The following is a 12,757-nucleotide window of genomic DNA, read 5'->3' on the forward strand; positions in this document are numbered from 1 at the left end:
GTGGGGAAAAAAGTGCTATGACGCAGCCAGCTAGCCTTTTTTCTATGGCGAGGTTGAGGGTAAGCAACACAGACAACAATGGAAGGGGTGGGAGCAAGCAACACATGAAGAAGGGACGGCAGCTGGGTGTGGCCATGAGCCAGCAAGGTTGTCAGGCATGCTATTGTGACAAGCACACAAAATACAATACAATAATTCCTAAAATATTCTTAATGATAGAGTGTTGAGTTGTACTGTATATGCATAACCCCTACACAAAAGTAGCTGGAGACCCAGCAACGGATGTAAAAACACATGGTAACCTTCACTCCAGTTTTGAGAAAGGTGAAGAGTTAACAAATGCTAGATATTACGATAAATACTGTGGGAGCCTGAAGATAAGCAAAGTATATTTTCAAGTTTAAAACACCCAACTTACAGACTTCGTCTTTGGTCAATCATGACGGCTCTTGAAAAGGTCAATGGACCTTTACCATCGCAGTATGACTGGAGCTAGAACAAAACATAAAGTATGCAACTATCATCAACAATAGGATTTTAGATGCTCAGTCAAGGATAAGAGGTTGATAAAGTATTCAACACTTTTTATGTTAAATGTTTAGTATTGGTTTTGTCATTTGTATTCAGATTAGTCAGTTTCCAGAAATATCCATAAAAAGATTGATTAATGACAGCATAAATCAATACACAGTGTTCCATAAAGGAAAGTGTCACTTAACGACCTAAAGGACCTAATATAAATAAAACTCACAAAGAGTCCTTTTCGGAAAAGAGCAAGAGTGGGAATGAAAAAAGAACTTCCCATAAGAAGTTGTTCTGGAAACTCAGCCGAGTTCCCAACAGCTGCAGAAGCAACCGTCAATAATGGAATGATATCTGCAGTAGCATTGATCAGGGTAAAGTCATAGATAACAGGAAATGAGTCACCTTTAGCATTAGCTGTTGGTAACAAAGCAAAATGATCAACTCTCAAGGAGACGAGTCTCAAAACACCGAAGATAGATATGGGTCTCTCAGAATCACATTGAGGGCTTCTCCAAAGCTTCATCTACCCCTAGCTAGCTATGAACACTCATTAATATAAACCATAGAATAATCTATTAAGCATCAGCTTGTCCGCTCTTCCGATGGTGTAGTCAGCTTCCAATGTCTCTTCACTCGATTCCCACTGTAAACATTCATGCTGGTACATTAGTAAGACACTGTTTCAAATGTTGCTACATGGATGAAAGTTCTCATGAGAACTATTTACTTAAGCTAGAAGACATGTTGTTGGTTTCAAAATGAAGACAAAGACTGTTCAGATATATGGAGGCAAACTAGTAATAATATTCTGATGAAGCATTCATAAATGTCTAAATCATTATTCATTAGAACAAACACAGCATGCCTTATTGCATTGTACTCAATGAACTAACATGGGATGAGGGAACTAAATGAAACATAGGTTTGACGTCAGCACATTCTAAGCAGGTTGCTGGTGCTAGGGAAATATACACGTCTATTAAACAGTGAGCAAGAGTGGATAGAAAAAGGGCTTTGAGACCTAAACTAAATCTGCACATTTAGGAATGATAGCTTAGTACAAACTTTTTTTAAATTATACTATTTCCTAAACATTTTGTAAGCACGCTTTTCATTATATATGTATGCTTAATATGTCTATTTACAGCATTAATAAGGATTTCTTCACATTATAGGGTGGGCACATTTTGTTTGTGTGTCATTTTCTAAGTGAAAAATTTCTGCAGCAGTTTAAATGGGTTTCTAAATTGTATTCTAACATAGCCTGAAAGTAGAATTTTTATATGAGAACTTCTTTCTTTCAACTTGAATTTGACGTGCTAGATTCCAAATAAAGCCCAGTGGAAGAATAAAGTTAGTACTATGGATATTAACAACAAAGCATACATGCCAACAAATCCGAATCAGGCAGGAGACACCTCATTTCCTAAGCCCAAAACGGCTATATTTAAGGCGTCTCCCTCCCAAAGTTTCCTCTGCTTCAAAATAAGCAAATGGGAAAAATCAATTCCCCCACTTTTATTTTCACAATATCCCTTTTACCAGTTTCAAAATGTTGGCATGTATGACAAAGTGTGTAATTGAATAAAGTGTCACTGGAAGGCAATGTGCCCCAATTCACCAGAATGCCATCAGTGAAGGAAGTTACATCACACAACATTTGACCTCTTGTGATATCACAGGTTGACCCGCAAATGCCACCATCGGTCACTCCACAGATGCTTGTATGCTGTCAAGACGCTACAAAAAGGCAAAACAAGCATTGGCATAGCCAATAGGTCTCGCCTTTGGGACCTTATAAGTGTTTAGCCATGCAACAGTTGCATAACTAAATACTTATAAGGTCCCAAAAGCGAGACCTATTGGCTATGCCAAGCGGCCGCGAAAGTGATCGTGATCAAACATCAAAGCGGCCGCGAAATGAAAGTAATGGCGGTCAAGTGCAGCGCGCGCGCCCGCGCACATGCACTGTAGCTCTAGGCTGGCCTGGTAGCACTTTTTGGACCCCTCTCAATAAGTCTCGCCAGACCAGCGCATGCGCTGGGTCAGGTGAGACCTAAAAAGGAAATTAGAGAAAGTAAACGGGTCCAATTATTTTCTGTTTATGTCACTGGCTTTGAAAGCACATTGTGTAGTTCACAGATTAAAAAGGAGCGGGAGTTCCCTGATTAGATAGATGTTTGACCGAGAATGTACAAAGGGCTCTCCTTCTCTCATTCTACCAATTGTTGCTGACAAGTAGGTAGACCGTGACATAACCAGGACCAACGGCTGCTGGCAGGGATCGGGGGTGAGGGAATGTGGGAGGAGAAAGAAAAAAAATATATGCACTTACCTTTAACCACTCCTCTCCTCCGTCGTCTCTCCCAGACGGAACAGGATGTGCGCATGACTGTTTGGCTGGGCCGAAACACTCATGCGCACTTACAGTGTGCTCATCACTCCTTCCCCTGTGTGAGCAGCCCAGGCCTGACCTGGCTGCCCCACCCCACCCCACCCACAAAGCTGCCACACCAGGAACAAATAAAATGATAATAACTTCATGTTATTATAATTTTATTTTATCTTTTTTACACTACTGAAAAGCAGTGGGGTGACGCTCGTCCGCCTTAGCGGAGGAGCCGCCACTGGCCAGGGATATTGGAGAGCTGAGTGTACCTGGTTAGATTATTTCCGCCCTGTTATTAGGGGTTTTACCCCCTGGTGTTTAAAGAGATGGAAATTAACTGGAGTAGTGAAAGTGGTGTGTCCAGGATGGCCGTTGAAATCTATGCTCAGACTATGAATCAAAATTCAAATTGGAAAAATGTATATTTTGTCATAACTCAAATCTGGTGAGCTCCAGCTTAAAGAGAATACTGAAAGTTTTTGTTTTTTTATTCTGTTGACTTACTGATGTCAGACGATGTCAAATCTGCATAAATTCACACCAGAGTCAGGCTGAAATCTTGTGAACGTGTGAGCTGCGCCTTGCTTACATGAGCATCATTTATACATAATGCTCTTTTAAATGAGGGCGTCTTTGTTAGCAAATAGTCATTAACTAAAAATAGCTCTCTTGTTTGCTATTTCCTCTGTCATTGAACTACGATATTTACTTGGGAGTCATTCCAGAATATTACATATTTATTAACGTATGTATTTCATACAATGCATATCTAGTTTCAGTGGGATTATCATTGCAACAGAAGCTGTGTAAACAAAAGAGCAGCATGGTTGTTTTGGGGTGGGAGGATGCTGAGGAGAGGGTTCTGCTAGAGAATGCCCTATTACTTACCAGTAATCTTCAATACTCTATGTCTTACTCATCCTTGTCACAGTCATTACACTACGAGGGTGACTCTGCCTTCTGGACAGAAAAAACACAGGGGAATTCTCAATAAGCCCTACAGACCCTCCTGAGTACTATGTAAAGGATAGCTTACATAGAATCCCCCTGTTATATCCAAGCAAAGTCACAGGCTTGGAGGGAGGGTGGAAGGATTTGTAATGACTATGATGAGAACGAGTAGGACTAAGAGTAATGAAGATTAGCGGTAAGTAATCGGGGCATTAACTCTTCGTTCCTTGTCCTCATCGCAGTCATTACACTATTAGCTATACCACATTAAATAGTCTTTGACCTTAAATCACAGTATACACAAAAGTATGCACACCGAATGATTTAATGCATGACAAATCTGTGAATACTCCATTTATTAAGTCAAAACACCCGTTTACTCAAGAACTGAGGTCAAAACCCTCAAACCAAAATTCTAATTGTAGTCAAGCATGTCATTTAGTCTGTAATACTTTACAAATGTAGAGTCTGAATATCATGCATAACAAATCTCTTGAACAGAGACTCCCTGGAACCCAAGAGGCAGCCGTACCCCTGGTAGATCTACCTCGAATAAAGTCACTTTGAGATGATCCATGCTGAGTTCAGGGGTGGCTGCTGCCAAAATACACTGGTGGAGCGGCGCGGGGGGCAAATAATAATAAAACAAAAAACACGTACCTCACGCTGCCATCCACCTCGGTGAAGAAGTATAAGCAAGTCTATTGGCCACTCCTATCCAATCCAGATGCTGTTCCCAGCATGGGAGCAGTGCCAGGATTGGTCTGAGCGGCCTTGTTAGGCGCTAAATAACTGAGTGATAGCCATTGATGTTTCTCCACCCAGCTGTACAATACGGCTGGGTTGTAGAAATAAAAGTGTGCATGGCAGTTTGGCCGGCCTAAGATGGCAGACCAAACCGTCATGTGTCATGCGCACTTCCAGTGCCCCACATCTCCTCCTTCCAATGCTGGCTGTTGTTCAGGGTGCCTGGCCCTACCCACCCCGCTCTTGACTAGGATTGACATGTCAGAAAAAAATAAAAAGATAATAAAATTATTTTGCTATTGTTTTATTTTTCTTCTGTAGTGAATGGGGTGATGCTCTTCCGCCATTGGCTGTGCTTGCATAATAACAGCCCTTAACCACCTACTTAAAGTAAATTAAATTAAAGTGATTTTAGTTGCCTTCTTTCCTTGACCAGCTTGTTTAAAAGTCATAAACCGTTGTTCTGTCTTCTGGAATGCTTGTGATTTGTTAAGTTAAATGGAAAGAGCTCATTTAACTTCCAAAGAGGGTAGAGACCTTTCCTCCTCCGAAGAAGGAGAAGGGAAAAAAGAAGAATGAATCACCTCTTATGAATTGTCAAAGAGTTGATGTTTGGAAGAAAAAAGGGATCTAGACAGAGAATGGCACCATCATCAAAAAACCTCAAAAACAAGAGGGTGGTAGAGTAAAGCCAATAGTACAGCAATCCTTCGAGCTGGAAGGATCACCAACAGAATTTCAAAGCAACTTCTTCTAAAGGTTCAAAGGAGGAGACTGCAAAGATTTAAGGACTGATGGCAGATCCCAAGACGAAGAAGATTTCACCATAGGTCTTGAGATAGAAAACTCCTAAAGACACTGTTAATCAGAATATCAATTAAGGGTGGGCGGAATTTGCGAAAGTGCCTTGCGCAAAATATCGCGAAACGGCAAAAAATCTCTGCGATCACGCGAAATTTCGCGTGATCGCGGAGATTTTGTGCTGATTCATGCGTTACTGAATTTGACCTTCAACTCGGGCACCTGCTTTATTTATATCTGTAAGACTTACAGATATAAATAAAGCAGGTGCTCGAGTTGAAGGTCAAATTCAGTATATGTAAGTGCTTCCTGTTGTGGTTTAATTTTTGTGACAGGAGCATCGTGCCAGAATGAATCTTGCCCTGCATATTTATTCAAGAAGATACCACCGTTTTGTGCAATACCTCTACTCAACTAATCTCCAGTATTAATTTCCCTTTCTGTGTCATTTTAGCAATGAGGGGCGCGAAGAAAGGATAGGCACCAACGCGCCTGCCCAGTAAAGTTCCTCCGAGGCACCATGGCCCAGAAGTGTGAGGGTGCCCATGTCACCCCAATGAGCGCCTTTTTTTTAATTAATACCTAACGCAGTGAAGGGGGGACGCTTTCTTTGCTTCCGTTAGGTTCCGGGACATTAATGTGAATATACTGGTGGTATACAAAATAGAAACAATGCACAATTTGCATTGCACAATTTGCAGAATTTTTTTTTTTACAATTTCTAGTAAGTACAGTAATTCTGGAAAATTCACGAATCTAGAAAAAAACAATTGTACAGTCTCAATATGCACGTTTCTTAAACATATCCATTTTCCCCTTCGTATATGGTGTATGTAATAACATGTGATTGTAACACTTCCTGCTTGCTGAGGAATATACTCTGCTCGCTCACCCTGCCTCTGACCCACACCTCTCCTCCAGTGCAGCCTAAGAACAATGCCCCATAACTAGACATGAGCTGAACCCAATATTGTGTATAGGATGTTGTTTCCGCTCTGTTGTTTAGCTGTCGCCTCTTTAGCTTTCCAAGTACTGGCGTCTAAGGCAGAGGACGGTCAGGTACTTGATGTTATTGCTGTGCTGGGAAACAATTCCGGGAAGCGGACTTTCTTAATTCAGAGCGGATGAAACATGAGGTGCGAGACCGTGCGGTGTAGAGCTGGCTGGATGCAGAGCAGTGACGGAAGAGGGGATCGGGCCGCACGGACAGGTGGGTCTCTGCGACTGGGAGGAGATGAATGGCGCGGAACGTCTCAAATAAGAGTTTAGGTTCTAACGCAGACTTTGGCTCCCAAATATACCATTCATTATTTGTCGAAAAAGAATCATGTATTGCCATGAGGGTCGGCAGCTGCGGGCGTTGAGTGCCTGCGGGTTTTACATCAGGGTCAGACTCCATATTTCTGAGGATTATACTTTTGACATGTAAGGAACATGTGACGTGTTTTTACGTAGCCTATGCCAGCCTATTACATGGCCTCTTAGTGTTCTTTTCACGCAGACCATGTGACTGCATTGTGGGCTTCTCCATGCAAGTTGCTCCATAAGCGACCAACAGACCAGGCCTAACCTGGGAGAATGAACGTGAAATGGGGTGGAGTTTTAGTTGCTAGGTTATAATAACTCCTAGAACTTTAACTCAAAGACAGTTCAGTTCTAGGTGGTTGTCAAAGGTGTCACCCGCAGGGAGTGCCTTACAAATAAAAATGTTGAGGTCCATATAATGAGTACCTTTGATGTCAGGACTAAGGGTGGGCGACAATTTCCATTCCCTCGTGGATCGCGGAAGTTTTGACATTTTCGCGTTCCGCGCGAAACGTGAAAATGTCAAATTTTCGCAATTTCCGCGAGCGGATCGGAAATTGTCACCCACCCTTAATATCAATATCCTTTTGAGGCTCTGAAAATGTTCTAAAGGCTTGATAGAGAACCAGTGAGAATTAAGAGTGGATTGAGAAAGATTAAGCTGATATCCCTCCACCAAAAATTGCAAAACTGCAGGAAATGGACAGGAGAAGCCAAGAAATCATGTTTGAAACACCATTTGTGAAAGTTATCCCAATGTCTACAATAGATTTTCAGGGTCAAAGGCCTTATTGAATTCTGAATGGTTTCAACCAAAATATAAGGGAGACCCTTACTTAAAAGGTTCACCCTTTCAACTTCCAGGCTGTTAGAATGAGATGTAGAGGGCAAGGATTCGTGAATGGAGACAGAGCTGATGGAAGAATCTATGGAGGAACATTTTCCATCCTCTTTAGAACTGGAAACCAAGATCGTCTAGGGCAATAGCGATCTATCAATATTACTTCTGCCTTTTCCAGCTCAATCTTTGCTAAAGTCCATCTGATTAAAGGAAAAGGCGGGAAAGCATAGAACATTTTGTGGGGCCTATCCTCCACCAGACCATCCGTTCCCCATGCCCTCTTCTCCTGTAAGCTCGAACAGAACCTCCAGACCTTTGTATTGCTCCTTGATGCGAAAAGGTCTAGAAATGGGAATCTGAATATCTTGCAGATCAGATTGAAGACTGATTGAGCTTTTTCTGGTCAATCCCCGATCAATAGTCCCCGGAGGACTTCTTGACCAGGAAGACAATTGAGTAAACACTCTGGCGCATTTCCTTCCTTGCAACAGGAAAAATGGCTCTTTTCTTCTGGCGGAAAGCAATCCCTTCCATCAAGACCTGACTCTTGAGGGAGTTACTAAGAACAGGTGTGCAAATGGTTCCGGAAAGTTTTGCAGGAGACAGAAATTCTATGTAGTTACCCGTCTTGATAATATGGAGCATCCATGTGTCTGAAGTAATTGGCTTCCATTCGGAGAATAGCTCCCTTATCCATCCACCAACATGTAAGGTTAAATAAATAAAAGCATAGTCAAAAATTCTGCGGTTTGGATCCCAAGTTTGACTTCTGTTTCCTAAATGAACAAAAAGAAAAGGATCTGCCCTGGGATCTGGACGAATGGTCAGAATATTGCCTCCTTGAAGGTTGTCTGAAGGATTTCCATCTAGAAGACTGTGAAAACGTTGCCACTTCCTTCTTAAATGATGAAGAAGGTTTCCTTTCATTGAAGGAATGATGGAGTTTGTCCTCTAACTCTGTTAAATCTCTGACCATCAAAAGCCATTTTAAGGGCAGTTGCTCTCTGGACTGTGTCGGTGTTCTAATCCTTTAAGTAAAAATTGTGTCTGGCCGAGATAAAAGATCCACTGGCACAGGCTGAGGACCTGACCACGTCAAAAGAGATATCTGACAAGAACTTTATCCGCAGCTTTAAAGACTTTAACAGATTAAGACAGTCTTTCTGGACTGGAATATTTACTTTACGTCAGTAAACACTGTGTCATATAGACCTCATAAGCTCTTACCCTCAACGCAATCTGGGATCCCATAAAAACCTTTTTCAAAGAGGAATCCACCTTCCGGTCAAGTGGATCTTTTAAAATGGTCTCATCTGTCATAGATGAAAAACCCATCAGACTGCCTACCTGACTACCACTGAATCAACCAGGATTGTATCAGGCAGAACAGTCTCCATTCTTTTCAAAGGGATAGAGTTTTATCATAAACCCAGGAAGAGAACTTTTGTCAGGGTCCTTCCATTCATTCTTAATAACGTCCAAAATATACTGATGAATTGGGTGTCCCACATTAAGGTGGTTGTAAAAGAGGGGCAGCACAATATCCTGGAAGAGGAAGGCTTCACTACTGGTGGAACAACCATAGGAGAGAATCTCTTGCATTTCGTCTCCAGAAAAATATTTCCTCACAAAACCTTGTGGAGACCTAGACTCCTCGCTATTCGAGGAGACACTTGAAGAAGAAAGAGGACCTTCCATTAAACTCTTATTGGTTTACTTATTACTCCTCTTCCTGGAATCATCCTGAAAGTCTTTAAAGTCTCCACAACTATATGGCTAATCTTCACCTCTTCATCGCCCTCTCTACCCTTCTTGTGTCACTTAGGGGAGGGAGAAGAGGCCCCATCTGAAATAGAAGATAGTGGGGATCTGGAGTGGGAGATGTTATGCTTTGCAGTGGTTTACTTCCACATACCTCTCAAAATCTGGAAACTTCCAAACAACACTCTGCAGGAGCAGAATCTGGAGAAGGAAACCACCAAGACCCTATTTTCACCAGGGAATCACTGTCAAAACACCATCTGCACCATCCAAACAACAAGGGCACTTGCCTCTGGCAGGAGCGCATCCTAAATACTCCCCCAAGAGGTTTACCCAGTCGGAACCAAACAAAGGGACGTGCATGTGCAGCAACTAAAAAGCTGTTCTGCGCCTGTGCCCACTCAGCTACGACACCAGGTACAAGCAGCAAGCCCTTTAAATCCAGCTCCTCGGTTCCCATGGTAACCGGGAGGAGGAGAAGAGGAGAACAACAAAAGCGCAGCAGCCCACCAACAAGGGGATGGAGCACCCATGGTGCTCTGCTCCTTGGATCTAGCTTAACTGGGAGAAGGAGCAGACACTGAGGACATGCACTGCCACCTAGCATGGTAAGTCCTCCACAGAAGTCCTGCATTGCAGAGGAATAGAGCTTACACGCTCAGCAGGCAAGCCCTGCTCCCACAGACTAACCTCTCCATCCTGTGTTTCTCGTCCCAGAGGACAGAAAAACAAACATTGAGGATTCTGGATAATCTATCCCTTATATAGCATGCGGGAGGGTGGCTAGGGCTTACTGAGAGTTCTCTTGTGGTTTTTTTGTCCAGAGGGTGAAGTCACCTTCATGGCGTAAGGACTTGGATGAGGGACGTAGAGGTAATGCATTACAGAGAAACATATTATGGGATACTGTCCCATGTAATTTGTTTTATGTTATATTAGGCACAGCTGCATTATGGCCCACATTTGAATTGTGAATTTACAAGCAGTGTGCTTACCTGATATACCCACTATCAGTTTTCAGGTTGTTCTGAGTTTGTATTGGTTTGGTTTTACACATTTGTGAAAGGGATTCACAGGATGGGGGGGGCGGTTCATTTATCAGTTTCACTACATTTAGAGGGTGGGATTCGGTATGGCATTCTTTTTCTCTTAAAACTAATTGATAATCAATTTTTTTGTCTAAAATAAATGTGCCTCGTAAATATATAATTTTAAATCATTGAATAAATGTTGTTGGACAAAACATATTCCATAAAAGAGGCATCTCATGAAGTTTAACAGCGAACAAAATGTTATTGCTTCTAAAATGCTGTGAAGATCACTCTAATGTTAACATGGTTAGTTCTAAAATGTGTTTGCTTCGTTATTTCTTATATACTGAATAGCCCCCTTGTCACAATAAAGAATAGGGCTGGAGGGAATTCAGATAAAAAGAATTTATAGCATTTAGGGAGTTACCAAAAATGCGAAGGGCATGGTGTAGTAAGGGATTTCGAGCAGAGCTTCACAGAGCAGAACGGACACCTGTGACCTCCTTTTGCCTTCAGCTATGGATTCCAGAGAACCGACTGGGCAGTCTCTAGGTCTACTCTGTCACAGCATAGCCATGGCTGACCCTCTACCATTTGACCTTCTCAGACTGACAAATAGGCAATACATAGCTAACATTTAAAGTATATGGGCATGGGTGGCGGGGGCAGCAAACCAATGGGCAACTGGTGGCAGTACGTAACACTACGGACAGTTAGAGGGGGTGGAATACAGCCACATACCCTCTCATGGAGTGCAACAAATTTTATTTTAAAAAATCTCCAGAAGCATGGTGGAAGGACACTGGCAGTGGAACAGAAGCTGTAATTGGTGCATGCTCCACAGGTCAGCTGAACACAAGAACACAACATGAAACCAGGAGGCGCTGGCCAATGGGAAGCAAGGAACTGACAGTGATGTCAAAGCCAACCAATGGTAAGAAATGGGTGGTCTCTAAGCCCCTTTGCATGTTTTTTTTGAGTTCAACAGATCTCGAGCAACAGCGCATACGTTGTCAGCCGAGACCTAAAAAATAATGAAATGTGGTGTATTAAAGGAGATGAAAGAAGTTGTGCATGAATCTAAGATCCTTGGAGTGCCAGAGATTTTTGCTATTGGTGGAGATGCCCCACTCTCTACCACAACAATAAAGCATAAGGTTAAGGTCAAAATTAGGCCTGGACGGTAAGTTCCGTTCCGCACACGGAATTAGCGGAATGTGGGTAATTTTTGCGTTCCGCGGAAAACGCGGAATTGCCTAAAATTGGGCGATCTGCGGCTTCGCGGAATTTTTTGCTTGTTCGCACTTTCAAAATGCATGTTCACAAGCTATTTTTCCCCGAGCACGCAAACAGCGTTCGCGAACAGGAAAAAAGCATCGCAAACGGGCGGAACAAGCAATTCCGCGTGTTCGCGGATCTCTGCTTGCTCGCGGAGATTTTTTACCGTTTCGCGGAGCATTGAGTAGCGCGACTATGCAAATTCCGCCCACCCCTAGTCAAAATGAAAAAACACTATGAATAGAACATACACAAGAAGAGCATTAAGGTATTTAGGGTGTAAAGATACCATGGAGAGAAATATTCTAGTATGATGGGAGCACCAGTACTTGCATGCATCTAGTGAAATCTCAGGAAGACTGACATCTGCTCATGAGCGCAAGCCATAATTAATTGCCGACCGCAGACAATAGGAAAAAGGGGGGCATTCATACAATTGATATATGTCATCTGAACATGGACATCATTAGAACACACTATTCTATGGTGTCCACATTATACAGAAAGCAGAAAAAAGAAATGACGCAAAATCATGAAAGAATCTTGAACAGAGAGGATTTATAAAATGATGCTGTTCTTACTACTTGATTATTATATTGACATTTTCATAAGAGTACCTCCCTTTTTGAGAGAAACATGGAAAAGGGTAACCCTAGCACAGAAGTTGAATTAGGTAGGACTGAAAGGAGGAAAGGTAACACTGATTAGAAAAGAATCACAAAGGTTGTCTACTCTATACTTTTGAGATTATGGTTTGTCAAATAACAATATGGTTAATTGCAAGAACAGGTAAAGTTACTGTGCTCTAGTGAAAGAGGAGTAAATGTGGTAATTGGTAAAATGAAATCCTAATGTTCAAAATATGACATGGCTGTAAGCTGGCAAAAAAGAAGCCATCAACGTGCTAAATTTCTAAAACTAAACCTTCAATTTTGGATCCCCAAATAACTCCTACTTTTATAAACACGTGTTACATATAAAATGGAAAAAGAACAATTGATGGACAGAATGCAGAACAATGTCATACATTCACCCCAGTAGACAGACCTGGGCCTAAATCCATCGTTTTTCTGCTCACCATGCCATTCCAGTTTGGACCCAGCCATATGCAAATCAGTCTTGACCCTG

This window comes from Triturus cristatus, chromosome 10, assembly GCF_964204655.1.
Source record: "Triturus cristatus chromosome 10, aTriCri1.1, whole genome shotgun sequence".
In the NCBI taxonomy this organism is placed as follows: Eukaryota; Metazoa; Chordata; class Amphibia; order Caudata; family Salamandridae; genus Triturus; species Triturus cristatus.